The sequence below is a fragment of the Coptis chinensis genome, chromosome 3, assembly GCF_015680905.1.
Source record: "Coptis chinensis isolate HL-2020 chromosome 3, ASM1568090v1, whole genome shotgun sequence".
NCBI classification, from domain to species: Eukaryota; Viridiplantae; Streptophyta; class Magnoliopsida; order Ranunculales; family Ranunculaceae; genus Coptis; species Coptis chinensis.
This window is the reverse complement of record NC_141458.1, coordinates 28539215-28563716: the sequence shown is the minus strand read 5'-3', so window position 1 is coordinate 28563716 and position 24502 is coordinate 28539215. Positions and strand designations below refer to the sequence as shown.

The following is a 24502-nucleotide window of genomic DNA, read 5'->3' as shown; positions in this document are numbered from 1 at the left end:
CTAGTGCGCCATCTTTGAGATTGGTTGGAAACAAACGACAATGGAGATGATCGAACTTCGGTGCACTATAGAGTGCAAGGCTCTGAATATAGCGAGCTATGTGCTGACCAGGACACGTGCTGTCATCATACATTGGAAAGCGTGGCTGGATGAAATCTGGAGGAGAAGCTTTGTTTAGTACTTCAGCAGTGAACGGGGACGCGAGGTATGTCTTCAGCATCTTTTGAACGATCTGACTGGCGTTTTTCTTGATTGCACTTTGGTCGATCCTTTGTGACAGTTCGTTAATCTGTTGATTAACCTCGTTGATGTCGTCCTCTGCTAATGTACCAGCAGGTAGATTCTATGTGTCCACTTGCGCGCATAGCGTGACATTCTCCTGCCTGAGCAGGGTGATTTGCTCGTTCATCGTACCTAATTGACCTGCTAGACTCTGGATTTGAGCTTCGAGGCTTGCCATGCTTCGTGGGCTTGAGGATTTTTCTTTTTGGTTTATGATTTGTGAAGTGGTTTCTTAAGAAATCGAGACCACAGACGGCGCCAATGTAAATGAGCGTTTTAGTCTTCTTCTACATACAAGATTAGGAGGAGAAAGGGGGTCAATTATTGGAAAGACCGAGTTCGTTCTTTGAGCGAACTGCCTACGTATCTATCTCTCGATTCTGGGGGGAGAGAAGAATCAGGTCTGGCGTAGTTCATATGGGAGGTATTTATAGATGGTAAAGGTAAATCTCAATCCAACACGTGTAAGGACAAACACAAATGTATGGTTGAGATTGAGAAAGAGTATGGGAATGGTGTTGGTAGGAATTCTGTAATGATGGGGATTAGGTACAGTGGTTAGTAACTTGCGGCAGTGGATTGTGTAAGTGCAGCTTTGGTAATGATTGCTTCTAGAAGATAGGCTGAGTCATGATATAGAACGATCTGCGTAGTGATTCGATCTGTTCTAGAGCGATCTCGTAGCTCGTGGACGCGAGCTAATGATGTAGGTCGGAGAACTAGGTCAGAGGTTGGTGTGATATTTCCACTATGCTGAGCACGTGCTTGATATTCCTGTATGAGAATATCACTCTCTCATAGATATTATCTAGTTATGTAAGAGTGACATTAGAAAGTTAGTTTGCAAGATTGTAAATCATACCAAAACTTGAGTTGTTGTTCTTCATATGAGTTTATCGATAGAATCCTATAACAATTTTGAAAAAATGCCAATCCGGCACATTAAGTTTCAAGCTCATCGAGAAAAAATTTACCATGCATCATCCAAAATATTTATAGCATCCAAATATTGTTTGGATTTGCTATAAAAGAAGGCCGCACTCTTTTTTTTTTTGTTCTTCATTCATTTTCTGGTCTGCAATTGCACGGCACTATGTAAACGAGATGTAGTTCCCACTTCCCATACCATTTCAAGTACTCGATGGGCTTTTATTTAACAATAATAAATGATCACGGCATACGTCATTTAATTTACATATGTGAAAATTTAGACTTGCCCAAACAAAATTAAAGCTTACAAAGTTCTGCGATTTGCAAAAGAAGAAAACTAGAAGCCATGTTTCTCTAGTTTTATAAAAGTTGCACAAGCAAAAATGATCATGGTAAGATCTAATATAAGTTTTTTTATTGATCGACTTACCAACTGTAAGTACCCTCCGTTCCATACTACAGTGCACATGTCCACATACCAGGTTGTCCACCTTCAACTCGTCCCACACCATCAGACCGTACTCCACAACCCAACACCCAGGTCGTCCAACAGCATCAGTTACAGCCATTTATGGAAGCAAACCAACTAGCGCAATCTTGGAGCTCAATCAACGCCACAATCATGGAGACATTAACTTTGTAACAGTAGAGTAATGGCGAATCATCAAGATAGCACACAATGTGGATCTACACTTCATAACGGCCTGGGGCAAATAAGGAAAGTCAGCTCAAACATCTATAAGTAAAGAGAGATGAACTACGTAAGGCTTGATTCAAGTTTACCCCAAGAAACTTGATACGTAGGCAACTCTTATCCCAAGAAGAGTGCAACCATTCCCAACCACACAGATCATCAGGTTGTTGTCCAGTAAACACAACATCTACATTGGCGCCGTCTGCTGGTTCGTTTCCTTAAGAAAAGCACACTTACTCTTTTCTTAAGCCCACGAAGTTGGTAAAAACTACCATGGATACCTCTCTTCAAATGTTGGCAGAATAGATGAAGACACTACAAGACGTTTTCCTCACCTTACAACAAGAGAATCAGACGATGCGCGACTAGGCCACCTCTAACGCCAACAATGGCACCACAGAAGCAGTGGAGAACAACACCGTTGCAGCATTCACCAACACCACCAATCAACGCTTAGAAGACTTCGCCTAAAGATTAGAGAAGTCAAACGACAAAGCCAGTGCAATATAGATCGCTCAGAATATGCTACAAACGTACAAGGCATCACTATTCACCACAAAAATCAGAGACAAGCAGCCTCCTTCAGAATTTATTCAACCAAAGTTCCCGTTGTACGACGGTAGCTCTGCCCAGCGAAAGCACGTGTGCTTCGCTTCCGATCGATCCTTTCACTCTCCAGCTCAACTCATCGCCTGAAGTGCAAACTTTTTCCAGCCAGCCTGAAGGACGGAGCAATAGATTGGTTTTACACACTCCCTCCTGATTTGATCAGCAACTTTGACAAGCTAGCTGAGACGTCCATAGCAGAGTTCGTCCACAACAAAAAGAAAAGAGCCAACTTAGACTCTTTGTTTCAGCTCAAGCAAGCTCGTGACGAAACGATCTGCGTCTTCCTAGGACATTTTAAGAAGGACCTTCTCTCGCTGGAATCAGGACTCAATGACAGCTTTGCAACTTCTGCGTTCACAAACGCCCTCGTTGACGATTCCGACCTAGTAGGGTCCCTCATGTGCAACAAGCCAGAAACCTTAAACGACCTGTATCAAAGAGTCGACAAGTATATCAAGTATGAAGAATGGATGGCCCAGCGCAAAGGTAAAGAGGTCCTCGCAGTTAACAATGAGCGAGACCCCAAGGAAAGCAATCAATATTCAGGCAACAACAACAACAAGAGATTCAGCTCCAATAAGCCTTCGTACACAAAAAGGGAATTCTCCAACTTCTCCAGGATGCTAAGTCAGATCCTGAAGAAGATATATACAGCACCATACTTCAAACCCAACATCAACAAGGTGATCACCATACCAGAACGTCCATATTGCCATTTCCACAAGCTCCACCACCATGACACCAATGATTGTTAGAGCCTCAAGCACTACCTCCAAGACTTAGTGGAGGATGGCAAATTGAAAGAGTTCCTACCAGAAAGTGACCTAAGGCACAAGCTGGATGCCAAATGCCATAGAAACAGAAGCCGCAGCAATGAACGACCTGCCAACAACAAAAGCAGGAGCAGAACAGCCCGACAATCTAAATCTCCAGGTCGGTCGAGGCACAACAGGAGACAGCACTCCTCCGACCACGATGAGGAGAAAGTAATCAACATGATTATAGACACATAAAACGACGAAACCTCAGGTTAGGAGAAGTGTAGAAGAGTATGAGCGCTTCAAGAAATCTACCACCTCTCACACAAAGCCGAGATGATTAATCCCACTAACCCTCAAACAACAACAACAATTTCATTCACCGAAGAGGATCTAGACAAGGTGTGCCTACCACACAATGATGCCCTGGTAGTGAACGCCAAAATCAACGGGTGGACAGTCAAAAGAGTCCTCATCGATCCAGGCAGCTAGTGCGACATACTTTTCTATCAAACTTACAAGGACATGCACCTGCCAGACTTGGTGATGATAGAATCAAATGCACCACTCTATGGGTTCAACGGAGATCGTACAGATGTCATTGGAGATATCATCTTGCCAGTCTCCATTGGCTAAAAGGAAAACATGGTCAAAACCTCAACACGATTCAGCGTGATCGATGTCAAGTCGTCCTACACTGCCATTCTAGGACGCCGATAGATTCACAAGATCCAAGCAATTCCATCAACCCTACACTATGTCCTGCAATTTCCCGGACCCCGAGGCATCATGGAGCTCAGAAGCTACCAACTAGAAGCTCATCAGTGCAACCACATCAGCACAACGACCTCACCCAAGCCTCAGGTCGTCGAAGACAAAGACGTCCCAAAGAAGCCAGATCCTCAAACTTCCAACCCTACAACAACTGTAGCAGACAAGCTCACAGGGAAACAAGCTCAAATAGAACTAGGAGAAAAAGTCAATTTGGGCTCAGATGAAAACCCAAAGTTTGTTTATGTAGGGGCACCCCAAGCTCAAGGAGCAACTTGTCAAATTTCTATCTCTCAATAAAGATGTTTTTACTTGGTCATATATCGATATGCCAGAAATTGACCCTCAAGTCGCTTGCCACAAGTTAAATGTAGAACCAACAGTCAAGCCTGTCAAACAACTACCTAGGAAACTAGCACTCAAATTTTAAAAAGCCAGCAATGAAGAGATAGAGAAGCTCAAGAATGTTGGATTCATCAAAAAAGTCGAGTACCCGACCTGGCTAGCCAACATTGTCGCCGTTCCAAAGAAGAATGGTCATGTACGACTTTGCATAGATTTCACCAAAGTCAACAAGCATTACCCAAAAGACAGCTTCCCCTTACCAAGAATCGACATACTGGTAGATCAAACATGCGGCCACGAGCTGTTATCATTCATGGACGCATACAGTGGATACAACCAAATACCGCTTGCAGAAGAAGACCAGGAAAAGACATCCTTCGTAACCGAAAGCAAGGAACGTTCTGTTACAACGTCCTACCATTCAGCTTGAAGAACGCCGGTGCGACCTACCAGAGACTAGTCACCAAAATGTTTAAAGACTTGCTAGGAGACACTATGGAAGTCTACATAGACGATATGGTGGTCAAAAGCGAAAAGGCAAGCGATCACATCTCCCACCTGCAAGAAGCCTTTGAACGACTTCGCCAAAATAAGATGAAGCTCAACCCAGCAAAATGCGTATTCGGAGTAGCATCGGGAGAATTCTTAGGTTACCTCGTGTCACAAAGGCGCATCGAAGCAAATCCAGAACAAATACGAGCTCTCCTTGAGATGCCAGCACCAACCACAAAGCAACAAATTTACAAGTTATCAGGCATGGTTTCAGCACTCAACAGATTCATCTCACGAGCACCTAACAAATGCAGACCATTCCTGCAAATACTCAAAAAAGGCGCAACATTCACATGGATAGACGAGTGCCACAAAGCCTTCACCGACCTGAAAGCTTACTTATCAACGCCGCTCGTCTTGTCCAAACCAGAGGAAGGAGAAACACTGGGGCTTTACCTTGCAACAACCGACTTTGCAATCAGCTCAATTCTTTTTCAAGAACACGAAGGAGTCAAAAAACCAGTCTACTTCACCAGCAAGACGTTGGCAGATTCATAAAAGCATTATTCTCCGATGGAAAAAGCAATGCTCTCTTTACTCTACTCAACTCGGAAGTTCCAATCTTACTTCCAATCTCACATCATTAAGGTAATCACCGATATACCCCTCAAGCAAGTACTGAGTTCCAGCAACAAAACTGCTCGAATGGCCAAGTGGGCCGAAGAGCTCAGAGAGCACCACATAGAGTTCGTTTCTAGAACGTCTCGCAAAGGACAGGTCGTTGTTGATTTCCTTGCGGACTTCCCCGTCGAGGACATCAGCTGGGAACCCGAGCCCATCACTTCACTCCATCAGCCAGCCACCCCAAACACATGGCACCTCTACGTAGATGGAGCGTGCAACAACAACGACAGTGGATTGGGGGTTGTGTTAACATCACCAGAAGGCACCTAGCTACAAAAATCAATCAAGATCGATTTCGCAACGTCCAACAACGAAGCAGAATACGAAGCATTGATCACAGGCCTCCGCATGGCATAACAACTACAAGTCCCAAAGCTTAAAGCTTACAGCGACTCCCAGCTAATCGTCAAGCAGATCACCAAAGAGTATGTCACGAATTGAGCAAACCTAGCAAAGTACGCTCAGGTCGTCAATGACCTCATCGGATCGTTCAAAACGTTCTCATTGGAGCACATTCCCAGGGAAGATAACAGACATGCAGACAGTCTAGCTTTCTTAGCCTCAAAAACCCAAGAGGTTTTCCCCAACACAATCTACATAGACATCCTGGAAAGACCCGTATACCAGAAATAAAGTGTCAACAGCCTCACCGACTTTCAGCCCTCATCCGAAGAGGAAATTACTCTATCTTGGATAGGCCCATTCCTGTAATACATTTTACAAGGTAAGCTACCGGCTGAGGCAAAGAAAGCTCATGTAATACAATTTCGAGCCCCAAGATACACAGTAATCAACCGACGATTATTCTACAAGTCTGCAGGAAGGCCCCATTTAAAGTGCATAACTACACGCGAATGCCAACTCATTTTTGACAAAATCCACAAAGGTGAATGCGGCAACCATGCAGGAGCAAGATCCCTGGCACATAAAGCAATAGCCCAAGGGTATTATTGGTCAAGCATGCATATCTAGGCAAAAAGGTACATTCTTAAATGTCTCCAATGTCAAACATTTGGCCACAACCACATAAGCCCAGCAAGGGAGTTGATCAATATTGCAAGCCCATGGCCTTTCCACATGTGGAGGCTAGACATCATGGGACCATTCATCCCACAAAAGAAAACAGGGCTCAAATACATCCTAGCAGCCACAGATTACTTCACCAAGTGGGTCGAAGCAATCCCACTAGTCCAAGTCAAGGAGGTCAACGTCATCAACTTCATATGGACCAATATCATCACAAGCTTTGGTCTACTCCACACCCTTGTCATGGACAATGGAACCCAATTTGCTGGCACACAAGTCAAGTCCTTTTTACAAAAATGGCGCATCACTCAAGCATTTTCTACACCTAGATATGCACAAAGTAATGTCCAAGCAGAGGCCACAAACAAGGCCATCAAAGAAAACCTCCAAAAGAAGTTGGAGAGCAAGAAAAGCCAATGGCAAGAACAGCTCGAGAACATTCTATGGGCATACAGAACAACAACCAGAGCCAGTACAAATAAGTCTCCTTTCACACTTTGCTTCGGAACAGAAGCAGTAATACCATCATAACTCACACTCACAACCACACATTTTGACATTGTCGAGTCAGGAGACAATGACAGCATCTTGGCAAAAGAAGTTGATCTCCTAGAGGAACGGAGAGAAACAGCTGCAATATCCCAAGCTCGGTACCACCAAACAATCTAACGATCTTACAACAAGAAGGTCATCCCAAAATCTTTTCAAGCTGGAGACCTAGTCCTCAAAAAGACACTAGCTCCAGCCAAACTCGACCCAACATGGGAAGGCCCCTACATTGTTGACAAAGTCGTTTGAAATGGCGCATACTGACTCAAAACTCAGCTCGGTGATATGCTTCCCCAACCTTGGAATACAGCTCTACTAAAGCAATTTTATCAATAAGTTGTTCTCCTGATACGTAAGTCAATTCGAATAAAATTCCATCAACATTTCAAGTACTGATGTCATTTTTTGCATTACATTAATACAATGCTTCTTATACTGCGCAACCCGACCTAGGACATCACAATGTCAGGTCGTACAACAAAGGCGGAGTCTGATAAGCACCCAAAAGTGTATTATGAAACCCCGTTGAGACATATAAATTTGGTTAACTATATGTTTAATAATCATGAAATAAATATGTTTTCATACTTTTGCAGGTATTCGCAGTAAACATGAAAATATGGTTTAAACCTGCAATAAAGCACGAGGAACGACATGTATATGAATTCTTCCAAATCCGCCTGAAGCATCAAACTTCCGAAGCTCCTACCTCTTGAACCGGGGACTCGAATCGACAAGTGAGCTGCTTTCGGACAATCGTATGCGATGAACTCTACGCATAGGGGGAAGTTGTAAAATTGCCCAAAGACCGGACCGCCATCGGACTACACATAGGACCCACTATACGGGCGTAAGATTGGATGAGTCATCAATCATGGAGCATGTCAAGACAAAAATAACAAATTATTGGTGCAAAGTTGACACCTTGCATGTAATTAATTAGATTAGGTGTTAATAGTGAAAAAAAAAAGGCAGGTGTCACTTTGTTTTAATGTGGTGGATAAAAATGAAGTAAATGTGGTTTGATGTTTCACATGGGAGGAAAGGAGATGTCTCTCAAATAAAGAAGAAAAACAAAACAAGGGGGGACACTCCATTTACTCCCTTGATTTCTTTTCCTTACCTTGTATTATTTTAGTTCCTTAGTCATTCTTATTATTTAGTTTTTAGTTTTTAAGTAAAAAGCTTGTAATAGTTTTAATGGAGGAAACTTTGGTTTTCTTCTAGAGAATAAATAAAAGCAAGTGAGTTTAGTTAGTTTTTCTTCTTCCTCTTCCTCTCTCTCTTTTTGTTCTTCAAGTTTGTAATCCTTTATTCCAAGGATCATGAGCTAACTTCCCTTTTGGGGAGTTAATCCAACTCATGTGAGGGAAAATAATTGTTGTTGGCTTGGTAGGTTGTTAGGAAGAACAACTAGACCTACATCCTATCCCAAAATGATAGTTGGTGTAGTGTCTAGTTAGGAATCAAGTAATGACTTATAGATAAGTCATTACTTGATTCCAATTGCTAACATGTATGAGTTTAGAAATGAGCCATACATGTTAGGGATCAAGTTTTCTTCCATTAGGGCTTGTCTATGAGTCTAGGAAGAATCAAATTCACCTTTTCAAATCAACAACTAAATGTTATTTTCACATGAGGAGGGATTAGCTCTCCACCTTTTCTTTGTTAAATTGTATTTTGTCTTAGTTTCATATTTCGAATCTTAATGTTTTTCTTTAATGTTTGTGTAGGAAATAAACCTAGTATTAATATAAACTTACTCACTAGTTCCCTAAGAGTAACAACCAAGTTATAGATGTCCTAATCTTTAGGTTGGTTCGATCCTTACTTCAACTTTACGAACGAAGATCGTGAGTAAGGAACTTTGAATTCGCTTTTACACCAAATTAGAGAATCAATCTTTAAACGTAGTAAAAGTGTAATATCAGAGTCTACAACGACTCAACTACAACCACGCAGTGGTTAATTATCAATCAATTCAAACAAGGTCCCCCAAAAAGACCCTAAATCAACTTAACACCAACGCCAGGGTTAAGTATGATTCAACTGTAATTGCAACTCAAAGGCCAATTATCAGACAAATACAATCTAGGGGACCCCCAAAAGGACCCCAAGTCAACTTACAACCTCAAAAAGGGTTTAAGTTAGACTCAACTATAATTGTCATTCAAAGACTTATTATATCAATAAGAAGTTCCCCCAAAAGGAACGACTCAGCGCATATACCTAAGGACATGGCAAAGCCTCGTTGCCAACTATGCAAATATATCAGGTCGTACACAAACGCTCTACGACCTGTTACAATCAGAAGACCTGGCAAAGTCAAACAACACATCAGTAGTACTACTATACAACACAGGTCGTCAAACAGCAAATCAAAAGCAACAATAGCAATCACATGCATGCTTCAAGCCAATTTCAACAAGTAATTTTAATATTTCTACTTAAGTACAAGTTCGGTTAGATATTGAGGCCCCTAGGTTATCCCAGGTAAATGACCTCAATACCCCCATCATAAAAAAATATATAGAGTATCAGTATCAAAAACAAAGAAGTGTTTAAATATTGTTCAAAGAGCCCTCAACCCAAGATCAAACACAAGATGTTCAAGATCACAAAACATGACAAACTTGCTCTACGTTCAAAGGATCTAGCACACAGTCCTCTGCAGCAATAGAACCGCTAGCAGGATCAACAACCACTTCAGACACATCCAAGACAGCAACAACAGAAGGAACAACTGGAGGAACGGCTAGAGCAGCACCTAGATCGGTTGGCAGGTCAGATTGTCTACTAGCATCTGCACTAGTATCTTTAGCAGACACTATTGCAGCCCCACTTTCAACTGACATCTTCAGGAGCTCATACTTACGATCTAGCTCCAGATAATCATCTACCAGAACGTAAGTATCACCACCCTCCACCAAATCAACCAGGTTGTTATATTCAGTTTCAACTCGTTCGGCGAACGCCCCTTCTTCTTGCTTTCGGCGACCCGGTCGTTAAACCTCCACTTTTGCGAGTCAAGAGATGGTTGCAACAAAGCCACTTTCCCCCACCCGTGTCTTGCACTGAAGTCCTCGACCACTGCGACCTCGAAATTCTCCACTGTTGCTTTCGGCCACCAGCTTACCATAAGCTTTCTTGCTGGCATCCAACTCCTTGTACAGATCGGAGATAGATGCCATATCCCTCAACTTCCTGTACATGGCCAGAACCTGACAAATAACAAATTAAGATTAGATCAGATCTATATTGACAAAACCCAAAGAAAACAAGCTCAGAACGGATATACTCACATAGCACAGCGACTGATCCATCTCCTTCAGGTTCACCCCAAGACTCTTACCATCCAGCTTACGCCTATCCCCATCAAGAACAATGCTCTCCATCAACCCTCCAACAACCAACATGGACTTGAAACTGTAGTCCCCATTCTTCATAAAATTCCTCAGACAGATAACAGGGTCCTCATACATGGCGAACCTGTCCAGAACGTCATCTTCACTCTTGTCGCTTGGGGCCACACTCCCTGACCCCTTGCACTGCTGAGCAGCAGGCTCACCATCACCAACCTTCTTCTTACCATGGGCCAAATCAATCAAATTCATCTTCTTTATAGGTACCCGACCTGAAGAAGTACGACCTTCCACAGTACTAGGTCGTTCCTCCGACTCAGTTCGGGACCTCTTAGCCCACTCTGACTCAACCACTTCGGAGCGCCTCTTCAGAATAGGCCTCCTGAACGAAGTGGGAGCATCACCCTCTCCACCAGCACTTCCACCAATAGCAACACCACCAGCACTTCCAGCACCCGCATCTCCAAAGGAGAAGCAATTGGATGCAGAGCGATCTGTATCACTAGAGGATAAGCGGTTGGATGCAGAGCGTCCTCCATTCCCCAGCTCAGAACGTTGGGAAACCAAACGATTCACATCACTCACCTCAAAGCGTCTGGATGCAGAACGGCTTTCAGTAGCTCCTCTAGCCAACCTAGCGACCCCAGAACGGCTATCATCAGCCCCTCCAGCCTTTCTCATTCCAGAAATAGGTGCTTTCTTTTGTCTCTCCCTCTCCATGACATAATCTGAGCTAGAATCAGAAAGAGCAGCCACAACCTTGCAATGAGGGTCTTTTGCTCCACCCTCTTACGGTTGATCTTCTCTCCTCCACGCCTCTTAAAATAATGAGCTACCTCCCCCAACAAAGCTCGTTTCTCCTCCAAACTCAAACAAACAAACCTTTCAATAACACCGGCCTTAGTGCGAAAACGAATAAAGATCTCTGCAAAAACAAAACAAATAAATCAGAATGTCCAAATTATAATATACCATACACACAATACAACCTAAAACCAACGACCTACCAGCCAACTTTACAACACGATTTTCAATCTCCAAACGAGGAGGACAATATCTGCCCACAACCAATAATGGCTTACGCCCCCAATCCTCCTTACTCACCCCTACGATAACAGGAGATTTCCCCTTACCGACCTGAAAACTGAAATTCAGAGCACCCGATCTCCTCACAACAAAATGCTCCAACACATCTGATAAACAGATGTTATAGCCCCTGTCATTCAGCAAATCCAACACATGAAAAATCCTCCAACTATTCCCTACGAACTGACAAGGGGTTTTCCCCAAAAAATTCAACACCTCCACAGTAAGACGGGAAAAAGGCAATCTCATCCCAGCCTTCAACTGTCGAGAACAAACAACTACTCCTCCACCTCAAAGAACGTAGTCAGTACCATACAAATTCCTCTCCTCACGCAAGTCGTACATGGCGAGGTCGGCCTAGCTTCACCCAGCCAAACTCCTCCCTAAGATAAGCATAACAATCTTCCGACCTAGGCCTCCTCGCATCCTCTACCCTCGTCTCCATCAGTGGAGACGACGAAGCCTCAACACCACTACGAGACCTAGTTTCAACATCTTCATCTTCATCTTCATCACTTACTGTTCTCTCTCTCTATTCATCAACTTCAACCTCACCACTCAAACTATCACTAATCATAGACATTGCAAAATCAAAGTAAGATTAAAAGATCAAGTTTTTAAGTTGTCAAACACGAACCTGATAGCAAAGGAAGGGGAACTTTCTTTCTTTCTTTCTTTCGCTCTGTTTTTCTTTTTCCTTTGCTTGAAAAATAAATAGACGAAAAAGTTTTACAAAGTCAAAACCCTTCAGCTGCCAAAACCTCGAGACTACAAAAACGTTTCGTGTTCCCAAATACCTAAATCATTACTCACCCACAAAACGGCGTAATTTTGGGCCCACGAATCCAGCCCAACAGTTCCCGCACATTTTCAAAAACCTAAATTCAAAACAAACAGCTGTCAGACACATGCTTTCAAACTTTACTTTTTAACCGTTCTTTTTCCATGTGACAGCTGTCCAAAGAACGAATAAAAAATAAAGGAGGTTGTGTAAGTACCCTCCGTTCCACACTACAGTGCACGTGTCCACATACCAAGTCGTCCACCTTCAACTCATCCCACACCATCAGACTGTACTCCACGACCCAACACCCAGGTCGTCCAACAACATCAGTTACAGCCATTTATGGAAGCAAACCAACTAGCGCAATCTTGGAGCTCAATCAACGCCACAATCATGGAGACATTAACTTTGTAACAGTAGAGTAATGGCGAATCATCAAGATAGCACACAAGGTAGATCTACACTTCATAACGGCCTGGAGCAAATAAGGAAAGTCAACTCAAATATCTATAAGTAAAGAGAGATGAACTACATAAGGCTTGATTCAAGTTTACCCCAAAAAACTTGATACGTAGGCAACTCTTATCCCAAGAAGAGTACAGTCATTCCCTACCACACAGATCATCAGGTCGTTGTCTAGTAAACACAACATCTACACCAACGTAATTGGATTGTGCCACATGGGGCCAAATGCTAAATCTCCACACTCAGCAAAGGCCACCCTCCACCGTTCAGTAACCCAGGTATCCAAGCTGCCATTATCCCCAAGAAAGCTACATTAGAGTGATGGCCTGACATTCGTTGGACAGGTCTGATTCATTCCTCACCTCCATCGCGTGTCTTTCTGATTGGAGATCTGCCAAACTATGCCTATGAGGAGGACAAAGCATTCAAGATCTGACCGTCTTGTTTTACCTTCGTCACCTAGTTAAGTCATCGGATAAAATAAACCACACCATCTGCCCTTACAGTAGTAGTGGCTAACAGTGTTCTTTTGCAGCCAAAAGGCCGTGTAAATCCATTAATCTCTGTTGGGGACGAAGTTTGCAATTTTCGTTTCTGGTTGAACATACGGAAGATCCACACTCTGGAAGTAGGGCAAACACCTAGGTCATCGCACAAAGCCTTCTTGTAGTGGTATCAGTAGTGTACCATGCCTGAGAGAAACTTCATTTGTTATTATATGCTATGTTATGCAAAATCAGGTTTACTTGGGGGAATATATATGTTTATAGTTCAATCCCTTACTTTTAGTTGCGACTTTTGATTTTCAACATGAGGATTGTGAATCTTAATATCATATACGCTTCAAATGCATTGTATAGCCTAGTGAATAACAAAAAAAGAATCACATATACCACATTCCAAGTAGAAAAAACTTAACATTATTTGGTTTCTCTCCACTCTCCAGTATCTCAATCCCTCACAGTAACAAACTAGGCCCCAGAACTTTGGTAAGTTTAAACTTGAGCGCCTACAAATAATTATAATTAGGAACATGATAATGATAATAAAGTTAATTCACAAATACGCCATCAAATTATTGGTGAATCTTACTTCGATAGTTAGGGTGTCAAGACATACATCCATAATACAGATAGCCAAGTAGCCCACTGGGAAATCACTATAAGACAAAGTACTACTACATCTTACTACTTTGAAAAATATGGGGCATGAGGAATAGTGAATTGTATGTCTGTCACGGTGGCAATTTTATAATTTCACGATTTATTTTAGGGTCCGGCTATTGCCAATGACAAAATTGTTTTTGCCAAGGGCCAAAAATAATTTCTAACAAAAATGCTCTCTAAGTTAAAAAAATAGAAAAGAAAGCACCTCATACACCCCTAGTTTGTCTTGAATTTTCAGTTAACCCATTTCAATTCAATCCAATCCAATAAAATAAAATTTCTTTTCTATTGATCTCGATCGTGAATAGCTAACATCTTTTCATTTAAATGAATAAATCTGTTAAGATTTTGACGCTCCCCATCCCATTGTGACAATTAATTAATCGTGACAAATAATCCGTACCTAATGATTTTGACTTGATCAATCTTTATTTTAACTAGCAAAAGTGTACGTGCATGCACGTCTTCACTTGCCAAGATGTGCTAAAATATGCACTTAATAAATAAAATTGGTTAAACTTGGAGAAAATTGAGTGAGAAATCGGGATAAGGTATTAGAAAACAATCAATAAAACATAATATAGCAGTGATATTTCAATTTGAATATACTTCAATAACATCTATGTTTCTTTGAAGTCTGAACATCTCGGCAAAAATAATTAAAAGTCACATCGATTAATTAGAAAGTATGTCAACGTAGAAGACAATAATTTGTATCTTCATATGCACTGAGAACAAAAGAGAAAAAGAACGGACATTGAGCTCCATCTTGCCATCCATTTGTGTCCGAAATAAGAATTAGAAGTTTCAGCAACTGATGTGTTCAAAACCATCTTTGATCTTTCATTCACCAAAGCTATGCAGATCAACCCTTTTAGTCAAGTTCTCCACACTTTAGCATGGACCAACAGCGAGGATAAAAGATTCGATAGTGTAATTTTAAAATTAGTTCTTCATTCATTTTGAACATTCCTGTAATACATCTCTTCATCCTTGTAAAAAATTATGCATTATATTATAAATGAAGCATTGACACCATTCCTACAGTAGTACCAATGGAGCATTGATGTTTACACCAATCATATCCAATCATTTCTATGTAGCCTTAACTCGATGAGAGAACAGTACACGTTCCAAAGTTGGTGAGGAATGTTCTAAAGTTGGTGAGGAAAGAAAATATAAATAGAGAAATCAGTGTCATAAGCAAGTGGTTGTAATAGATGGAAGAAGACAAAGCTAAACGACATCAATAACATGGCAGCAAATGGAGCAGCTATGTATGGGGGTAGTGCACCAACTATGACGGTTGATTCAGTTGAAAGAAGACCATTAGAAAGTGGGAATCACTTGATACTAACTACTTTAATTTTATTGACTAAGATCATTGTTGTAGTGTCTATTAGTTTGGCAATGTTTTGAGGTTTTGAACACTTAAAAGTGCTATGGTATAAAGCACGTCAATTCCCCAAACTTCATACTTCCACAGTCCCCACCCCCCTTTTATTTATAAAATTAAAATTGTTGACTTCGCCCAAAAAAAAAAGAGTAATAGACAACCAAATATAGGATATGGAATTTGCCACCATGCACTTCAGGATAAATTAATCAATAGAATCCACACATACTTTATATTGGTTATTAGTTATTACCCAAGAAAAAAACGAACCTTGCAAAAGTAAGAATCTGAATACTGTTGATTATTAATTTTAAGCCTAGCACGGTAGAAATTAGAAAAAGACAATTCATTTGTTATCAAGATCAAAGATCTAAGATCAGTAACAAATAAGAAGTCAAAAACTTTTCATAAGCATTTCTAAGAAGCACATTTTGGATACATTTTTGTAGGATCAGTGATAACAACATCATCGATATTGATTTTTGAATAAACAGAAAAGAGGGGCATCGTCGCATTATAGGCTTGACATAGTGATCTGCATGAAATATTATAAAGCCTGAGCAGCTACAAATGTAATGTAATTAAGCGACGATAAATGTAAGTGACAGAAAAGAGCTTAACCTTTGAATGGGCGTCAACGATATCTTTCCAAATATTTGGAAATGGTTCAACCAATGGGGGCAAGTCATTATGCACAGGCAGGCATGCTTAGGTACAATGGGCACACGTTATACCTTTCGTGTGGCTCTTGAGACAAAAAATGCATGAATCGAAAACATGATTGAAAGAGAAGAAAAGCTAAAGAAAAATTTACCAAATGGCACGTGAAATATATACCTAAACATAGATAGCAAGAAAAAACATATGTTGCACTCCGTCACTGATTTTATTCCTTTATTAGGTTCCAAATCTTAAAATTTTAAGTTCTTGATATGTTGTTCAAACCTCAACAAATTTCCAAATTACAATGATAACTAATGAACATACTACTCGTGGAGCAAAATTATTGACGCTACTAAGTGCACCAACAATGGCCAAACCAGGGAGTTCTTTTAGCATGTTAAGATCTCGCAAAGTTGGATCTTTTGTGTTTAGAACATTCCCCATGTCATATTCAATAATAATAGTCTTGCAAAAAACCGAAATAGAATCCTAATAACGGAAATAGCATTCAATAATAACCTTGCTACTCTCAATGGTTTGTGAAATACTATCCTTCTCACAGGGCCAGGCATGCAAAACCGGTGTGCTATGTCAAACATTGACACCTATAGATAAAACAATTCCACCAACTTTGATATCAACGTAAATAATAAGTTACAACTATAGTTGGTCGAAAATGATATGATTTATAGAGCTGGGAAGATATATAGTCATACTCTTATCTAATTTTCTATCGTAGCCACAACTTGAGCAATAAATCAAGGAGTTAAGGGAACCAATGATAATATACCCTTCACCACCACTTCTCTTCTTAATCGTCAGTAGGGTATATACATATATCCTTGAAAGTGTTCATGTCACTTCAAGGAGAACTTGTGATCCATCCATTAAAGATATTTATACAAAGTAATTGAATCTTGATTTAGCCTACGGTGACAAATTTCACGAGAAAGAATGCGTGCATTCAAAAAGAAGCAAAATGAAAAATCAACCAATATTGTCATGAACCCAAGATAAGTATGTTATTCTTTAAATAGTTGTACGTGAGTGATGAAACCTAGAAAATATATATGAAATTAAGCGTCTAACTATTTTGGCAACTGCAGACCGAAGAGCGTCGCACAATGTCTACTAATTGAGTAATTAATACAAATATTTGAATTTGCATATACCGTGTATGTAGGGCTGCTGAGAGATGCCTGACCACCTCCTGAATTAGTGATTGTAAACCAAATAGGCAGCTTGCTCAACCAGACCGAGATTGCAGAGTTCATCTAATTTCTCAGGTGATGATGCAAGTGCCTCAGTTATTTGAGCCAAACAAAATGTAAGCATGCTCCAAAGACTGCAAAATGTTACACATCATAAGACAAAGAATAAAAATGATGACTTGAACTTTGAAGCTTGGATATAGGCAACATTGCCTTTGAGTCATGATAATGAAGAAGGTTTGTAAGTAAAGGTGCAAATTCCATAACAAAATCAGTCTGCAAATTGAATAGAGTTTCTATAACAAATTTGCGTGATGAATAATGATATTAAGTTGAAATACGACAATGAAAATAGTGAGATATTAATAAAGAACAAACAAAAGATAGGCAAATTGGCCTTACCACATAATACAATTAATTAACCAAGTTATGTGCTATAATCTTTACAATTACCTAAACACCAATAGAGAAGAAGTCAAGATAAGACAAAGACGACCATAATAAGTGCTACTTGCTTTCATAAACAGTAGTTGAGTATTCTTCGATGTCTTCTTGAGCAGGTTGAGTATTCTTGGGATGTCTTCTTGAGTTTGTATCGACCGTGCATAGTTGTAATAATAAGAAAACACCAAATTCAGAAACAAAACCATATTCATAAGGCAAGTTTGGCTATGAGTACAAAAAGCGGGGAAATTCAAAAGAAAACCACATCAGGGCCACCCAATAGAAATGTTTGACAATGTGGAGTTTTGCTAATATAATATGAAGGAGATAAAGGCAGGTCTTTTCGATTTAAAGGGGAAATTAAAGACCAAAGAAAAGATTATATCGAAAAATACCCCTTCCTAGCAAACTATGGACTGAAGGAACCCGAAGGAACATCAATTCCACTTTACATATCACAAATATAATGTGGACCAAGTCTTGACTTTTGTTTTGGAGTAGCATGTGTTTATATAGTGTAAGAAAGTAAGGTAGATATATTGGAAAACCTATCGGTTTGAGAGAGTATAAAATTCGTAATGTGAAGAGCGAAATCATTACCTCCTTCTCATTGTTATAAGCTTGAGCACAATCTATATGTCGATAGCCACCGCTTTGAAAGAGAAAAAAAAACAGTCTTTCAAGCTAAGTTACATCGACCACGCCAAGCAACAAAATATTTAAAAAAAATACCTTGATGGTAACAAAGGATGGCGTTACCAACGACACCGAGTTGACTTGCCATGTGCCTAACCCGATCGATGGAAGTTTAGCTCCGATTATTCAATTTAAAGAATCTTATCGCGTTAGACACCAATATAAGCTTTAAAAAGGGAAGATATGTTCAATCCAAACTCCAGATTACCTTGATTTAGTTTTGTTCCGAAGTTTGCATGGAAACCTTCAAACTTTTACAAAAAGGTGCATGCACACTTAAGTCGAAAAAATATTTATCTTGAGCGGACTTCATCTTTCCATGGAGCAAATATTCGGAAGTCTAAATTACAACATAATATTTGTTAAGAATGTCGAGAATAAAGCATGATTAATGAACTCGGTTTAAGCATACATAGCAGAAATATGTAGTGTTAGACAATTCCAAAACCAGTTCAAGCGGTGTTTGATAGCTTCAATAAATTATTACAAGTAAACTCATTTGATTGAACAAATTTTCATTTTTCCACAAGAACCATTTTCAACCAAGCCAATTATAGAACAAATGAAGGATTAACCAATAGCGAAACATTTATTCAGGATAACATGTTGATGATTCCGAAAGCGATATAAATAGAGTATATTTTACGGTCATGACCGACCGATAGCACATAATCACCGCTGCGAGAGACCAAGTAATATCCGTCCACGGCTGCATAATGACTGAAGGAACCTTTTGTAGTTGCCAATTGTCAAAGTCCACTCCGACATTTCTCCAAAGATGGAAAGATCCACCATACCCATGAGCTAGAATTGAATCTCCACCCGGGGCTCCAATGGCCACCATAAAACCCTAAAGCACAATGGCTCAATTCACCAACAAAACCACATTCATCCGGATACACGTGGTTTTTCAGGTTGCCAAATCATCATGGTCTTATCCATAGAAGCAGATAAGATTGAATAAGGTTGATAGACATCACTCCCTTCAGCCAGATAAACCGGATGGAGGCTGCCATTGCAGACCGAATATACCCAGTCCTCATGTCCAATTAGTAAAGATTGTTGCTTTACCCTCATCCACCGCTTCTAACAAACAGTTCGGGGGACACTTTCCTCCATATGGTCGTGGCTGGTTTCGTAACATCCGGCTTCCGCAGTTGGATCGACAAATTGAGCTCATGAAGCGGTTGCTCTGTGGAAAGATTGTGAACATGCAAAATGTCATCAATGTTAGGAACAATGAAGGCAGAATTGCTCTTCATATGGCAGTTCGGGGAATATTCTCTCTAATCTGGTGGAGCTCCTCATGACCGTTCCATCTATTGATCCAACATCCGTGATATTAATGGCCTTACACCACTTGATCTCCTCCGCCCGGTAATCCGCGATCTGCCTCATCGAAATTCTGATTAAACAAATCATTTCAGCCGGAGGAATCTCCAATTGTCAAGAATATATGGCGAGGAGTGCTCTTGTTTCTCATCTTAAAATGCGGGGGATTGGAAGGCGATCCACAGGACTTCCTTCGGGATCCCCGACTCATAAATATTCTTGTATTATGGTATCGAGACATCGAAGCATGTGGTGATCAAGGAAGTGCCGGGTTGAGTTCATGCTCGGCGACATGAGTCACTCTGACTCCATAAATAGCAAATATGCCTCCTCTAGTAGTAAAATGCCAAGTTCTATGAACAACGCTGCAAGGCGTTTGAAAATTCTCCTTCGATGGCCATGACAGAAAGAGAAGAAATCTAATGGCATAAAGAAGTTGGGAGATGGAGATTCAGATGGTTCATATAAGAGATCGAGTGATTTAGAGGAAGAAGAACCAGCAATTACCAAAGGACCTTCAATCTCCTGTGCTTCAAATATGGAAAAGAATCGGTTCTTATTCTCTAATTAGACTTTTCCATTTCTGAACCTCTTATTAAATAATGCAATTATTGCTAATTAAATGACATTAATAGTAATGCGTACAAATGAGAATGGCGTGGATTTGGTTTTCTAATATACTCCCACATGAAAAGACTGATTGGCCCTATTTAAAGGTGTTAAGCAATTATTTTATTTAAGGACAATATTGGTACTGAAAATTTATAAACACATAAAAAGACAAAGTAGTCCTCATTAATAAATAGCTAGGCATCTACTTTTATTATTCATCAAGGGTATTATGCGTCAGAAAAAGACCCGGATGAATTTAAGAGGCCACGATCATTATAGATATACTAGTAGTAGAGATGGTGCACAAAAAATAAATCAGAGAAAAAATTAGATAATTTCAAAAAACATGCAAGTAAGCAATTCTAGAAAAATTGCAAATATAGCTAGCTATCACGAAATTAAATAAAAATTACTATTGATTTCATGGGAGAACCTGAAGTAACTTCAAAGTAAAAGGATAAATGAACTTAGTAATTGTAATATGTATCTATTTGATACTGGTTGCTTGGTGAATATATATATGGGATTTACATAGTCTTCATAAACCAGTAATTTAATTTTATGTGACTATATCTCTATTAGTAAAGTACATCATAATTAACCTGGCCTTTTAAATTAGACCAGCCTTTTTACTACCACCAAATATCCCTAATTAAATATAAAGAAAAATTATTCAATGTCTTTAAAAAGGACTATTTCATCATTTAAATTTTTATTTCTATTTATACCCTTCAGTTACAACACACTCACAAAGGAGTTTTATGTAAATTCAGGTCGAAAACCAAATCCACGCTTATATCGAAATGTACGCGGGTGGTCTTACCATTAATACCCACTTAAATACCATTAATACCGGGTCTTAAAAACAGCCCAAAAAATTTAGTTCTTTCAACTTCCCCTCCTTTCTTCATGAACTCATTCTTTGTTTTATGATTAACCCAAAAAATTTAGTTCTTTCAACTTCCCCTCCTTTCTTCATAAACTCATTCTTTGTTTTATGCCTCCAATTCCTGTTAGATCGAAGAGAACTAAAGAAGGACTTCATCAAAATTTCAGCGTTATCGTGGTGGTTTCTAAGCGTGGTCGCCGACATGGGAGGAAGGAACCCATCAAAAATCCCCATATGAGTGAACCAAGTAATTGGATAACTATCTAGCTGAAGCCATTAATACTTCATATTGTATTGGTATACGTACATACTATCTTCAATTGAGACTTCTAGAAAAAACCTGTTATGGAGTCGTTGCCACTTTGTAGCACCCCCAGGTTTGGTTCCATTATTGTTTTTTCGGACTTTTTGTCTTTGAATTATATAATGAAATATTTTTCAAGTTTTCTATTTGATTTGGCCATTCACTTCTTATTTCTTACTTGAAAATTATTTTTTCTGGCCATGGAATATGATTGTTGTTGTCTGCGTTCTCGACTTTGAGAACTAAATTCTGCCGTTGAGGTCGTTCAGCATGCTCAATTTTATATGCTTTTGATCTGCCCCGTTTTGTTACTGTAAATATAAATTGTTACTAGACTTATTAGTTTCTTGCATGTGGCTAGCACGGGGGTGTAGGATTCAGCCTTCATTTCGTTACTTGCTTCAACTTTAACCTTTCTTTGGATGATTTGGTGCAAGTCTACCTTTTCTTGATATCTCTTTTCTTTATTTTTTTTAAATATTCATTTTCAAGATTTATATATCTACAGAAAGTATGTGCTAGCTTACTGAAATTTCTCTTTACAAGCTTACATATGTAACTGTACGTACTGGGGCACATTGCAGAAAAGAAGATGGGGGATTCCCTGGAGTGGGTATTTGTGTTTTGGATCTCATAGAAATAGGAAGCGAATTGGCCATTATGCCTTAGTCCACTGAACTGCGATTAATGTCGAACCTGGCTGGGGCTTCCACCGAAATTCAGCCCATCCGCCCTTGTTGTATTACCCTTCGCCGCTCCTCCTCCCTCTTCCCCTGCTTCATTCCTTCAAATAACCCCCGTCTACTACCCGGACACCCGCCAGGATTCTTATCCTTCACTTCTCTATCTGCAAATGTCTATTCCCCGGTCCCAATTCCATCTTTGCCATTGGGCCTTATGCGCATGAGACCAGTTAGTTTCTCCACCTGTTTTCTCAACCTTCACCACTCAACCATCCACTGCTCCCTTTACTCCCCTCCGGAACCTTTGCATCGGACAACACCTTCGTCACCGGAGGTGCCATTTGCTCGACTACTAACATCCTCGGCCGGATGCAAATTGCAGAAATAGTGTAGCCGGTCGAAATTTCCACCTTCTCACTATGAATTCCAGTCCTATTATCTGTATCCGGGAAGCCCGGTTGGCCACCTTATCACCCGGTTTAGTGATCTCTAATTCGGGCACTTCTTCTCCTTTCCCGGATAATGAGTTCACTTTAGCGACATCTTTTTCTCGAAGTTTCGATCGGAGAACCTCCTAAGCTCGGAGTATTGATGGGTTCTCTACATGCAATTGGGGGCCACATCAAGGTTCTGGTTCCATAACACCAGATCCCGTGACACCACCTTCCGGAGACAATTTCCATCTGGAGAATCAGATTTCGGAGGTTGCATCACTTGCAAACTCAGACAATGGGTCCCAAAATGATGACATTGTCATTGGTCACAGGGTATCGTTTGAGTTAACTGCAAAAGTGGGTACCAACCGTATGGGAATGGATCATCTGGCATCAGTAGAATCTACAGCAGAGCTTTTATTAGACAGAACAATAGCGAGAGCTACAACTGAAAGAGATTGCCATTCCAATGGAGCAGAGAACTCAATCGACTGTCATGAAAATCTTTTAATGAGATTGTTTTGTATTACAGGAAGCTAAAAAACCAAAACTGTCGATACTACCGGAAGACTGTACTATCATAGATGTGGATGAGTATAAGGCAGCTAATGACTTGCCTTTGCCGATGTTCACAAAACTCACAGAAGTTGAGATTGTATGTACTATCTATGTTGTTGATTAACTAAGACACTCGTGAAAACAGTTTTTAAAAATTTTAACTCGATGATCTTACACCTTCTTGGGATTATTGTAGGAGGAGGTTGAAATGGAGGGGCGTATTGCGGATCCCATTATTGATATAGACAAATTGTGATTGAATAATCCACTTGCCGTTGTTGAATACATTAAAGACATTTACTCCTATTATAGGAAAACTGAGGTACACTAACTTTAGTCCTGTTTTGTTTCAATAAGCTATTTAGCCGTTTTAACGTTCATCAGAAAAAAAAAATTCCATATTCAAAGTAAATTTCTATAAGAACCTAGCTTTATGTGACCTTAGATAGAAACTATATAGGGATCGATGGTAAATAATATATGGTCGCAAACTTTACTATTCACTCAAATTTTGTTTGGAAAAAGATTTGTTTGTTTTCTCAAATACAAAAGCCCCTTTGAAGAATTGTTTTGTTGGTTGAGCTAAACTGATTTTAATAGTCCTTGGGTACTCTATGAGTCTGATATGTTTTGGAATTTTTTTTTAAAGAAGGAAATTACGTATCTTCCAATGGTTTCGTCACTAAAGCAGCTCATGCGCTACAGCCTTGGCTCTGTTGCTCTTGGTTCCCTGATTGTACCATTTGTCCACTTAATATTAATTACGTGTCTTTAATTACCATAAATACATATAGTCCTTTCACATTCCGTCTCCCTCTCAATCTTCGTCTCTCTCTCTCTCACTTTCTTTTGCCAACAGTAAAAATAACAAAATGAAAAAAAAATCATATTTTCTCCGGAGACAACAAGATATGCACCACTGTACAACTGGACTGCTTATGAAGAAGCTTTAAGAGAAAATCCTATTTTAGCTAAAATGATGATAAGTGGCATAGTCTACTCTCTGGGAGATTGGATTGCGCAGGTAACTCTTTGAGGCTCTCTGATACATTTAGTTTCTATTTCCATAGTTTTATTCTCATATTCTGTTGATTTGTAGTGCGTTGAAGGAAAACCTCTTTTGATTTTTTTGATCGGCCACGCATGTTCGATCGAGGCCTTGTTGGGTTCTCTCTTCATGGATCTCTTTCTCATTATTATTACCAGTTCTGTGAGGTGATTATTATCTTTTGATATTTTGTAAGAGTCGTTAATTATACCTTAATTTTATCTTA

At 39.9% G+C, this 24502-nt stretch overlaps 1 pseudogene; it reads left to right on the top strand.

Moving 5' to 3' along the window:
* The first annotated feature begins 20706 nt into the window (after positions 1-20706).
* LOC147509007 (uncharacterized protein At1g76660-like) lies at positions 20707-23233 on the top strand (annotated as a pseudogene).
* The last annotated feature ends 1269 nt before the right edge of the window (positions 23234-24502 follow it).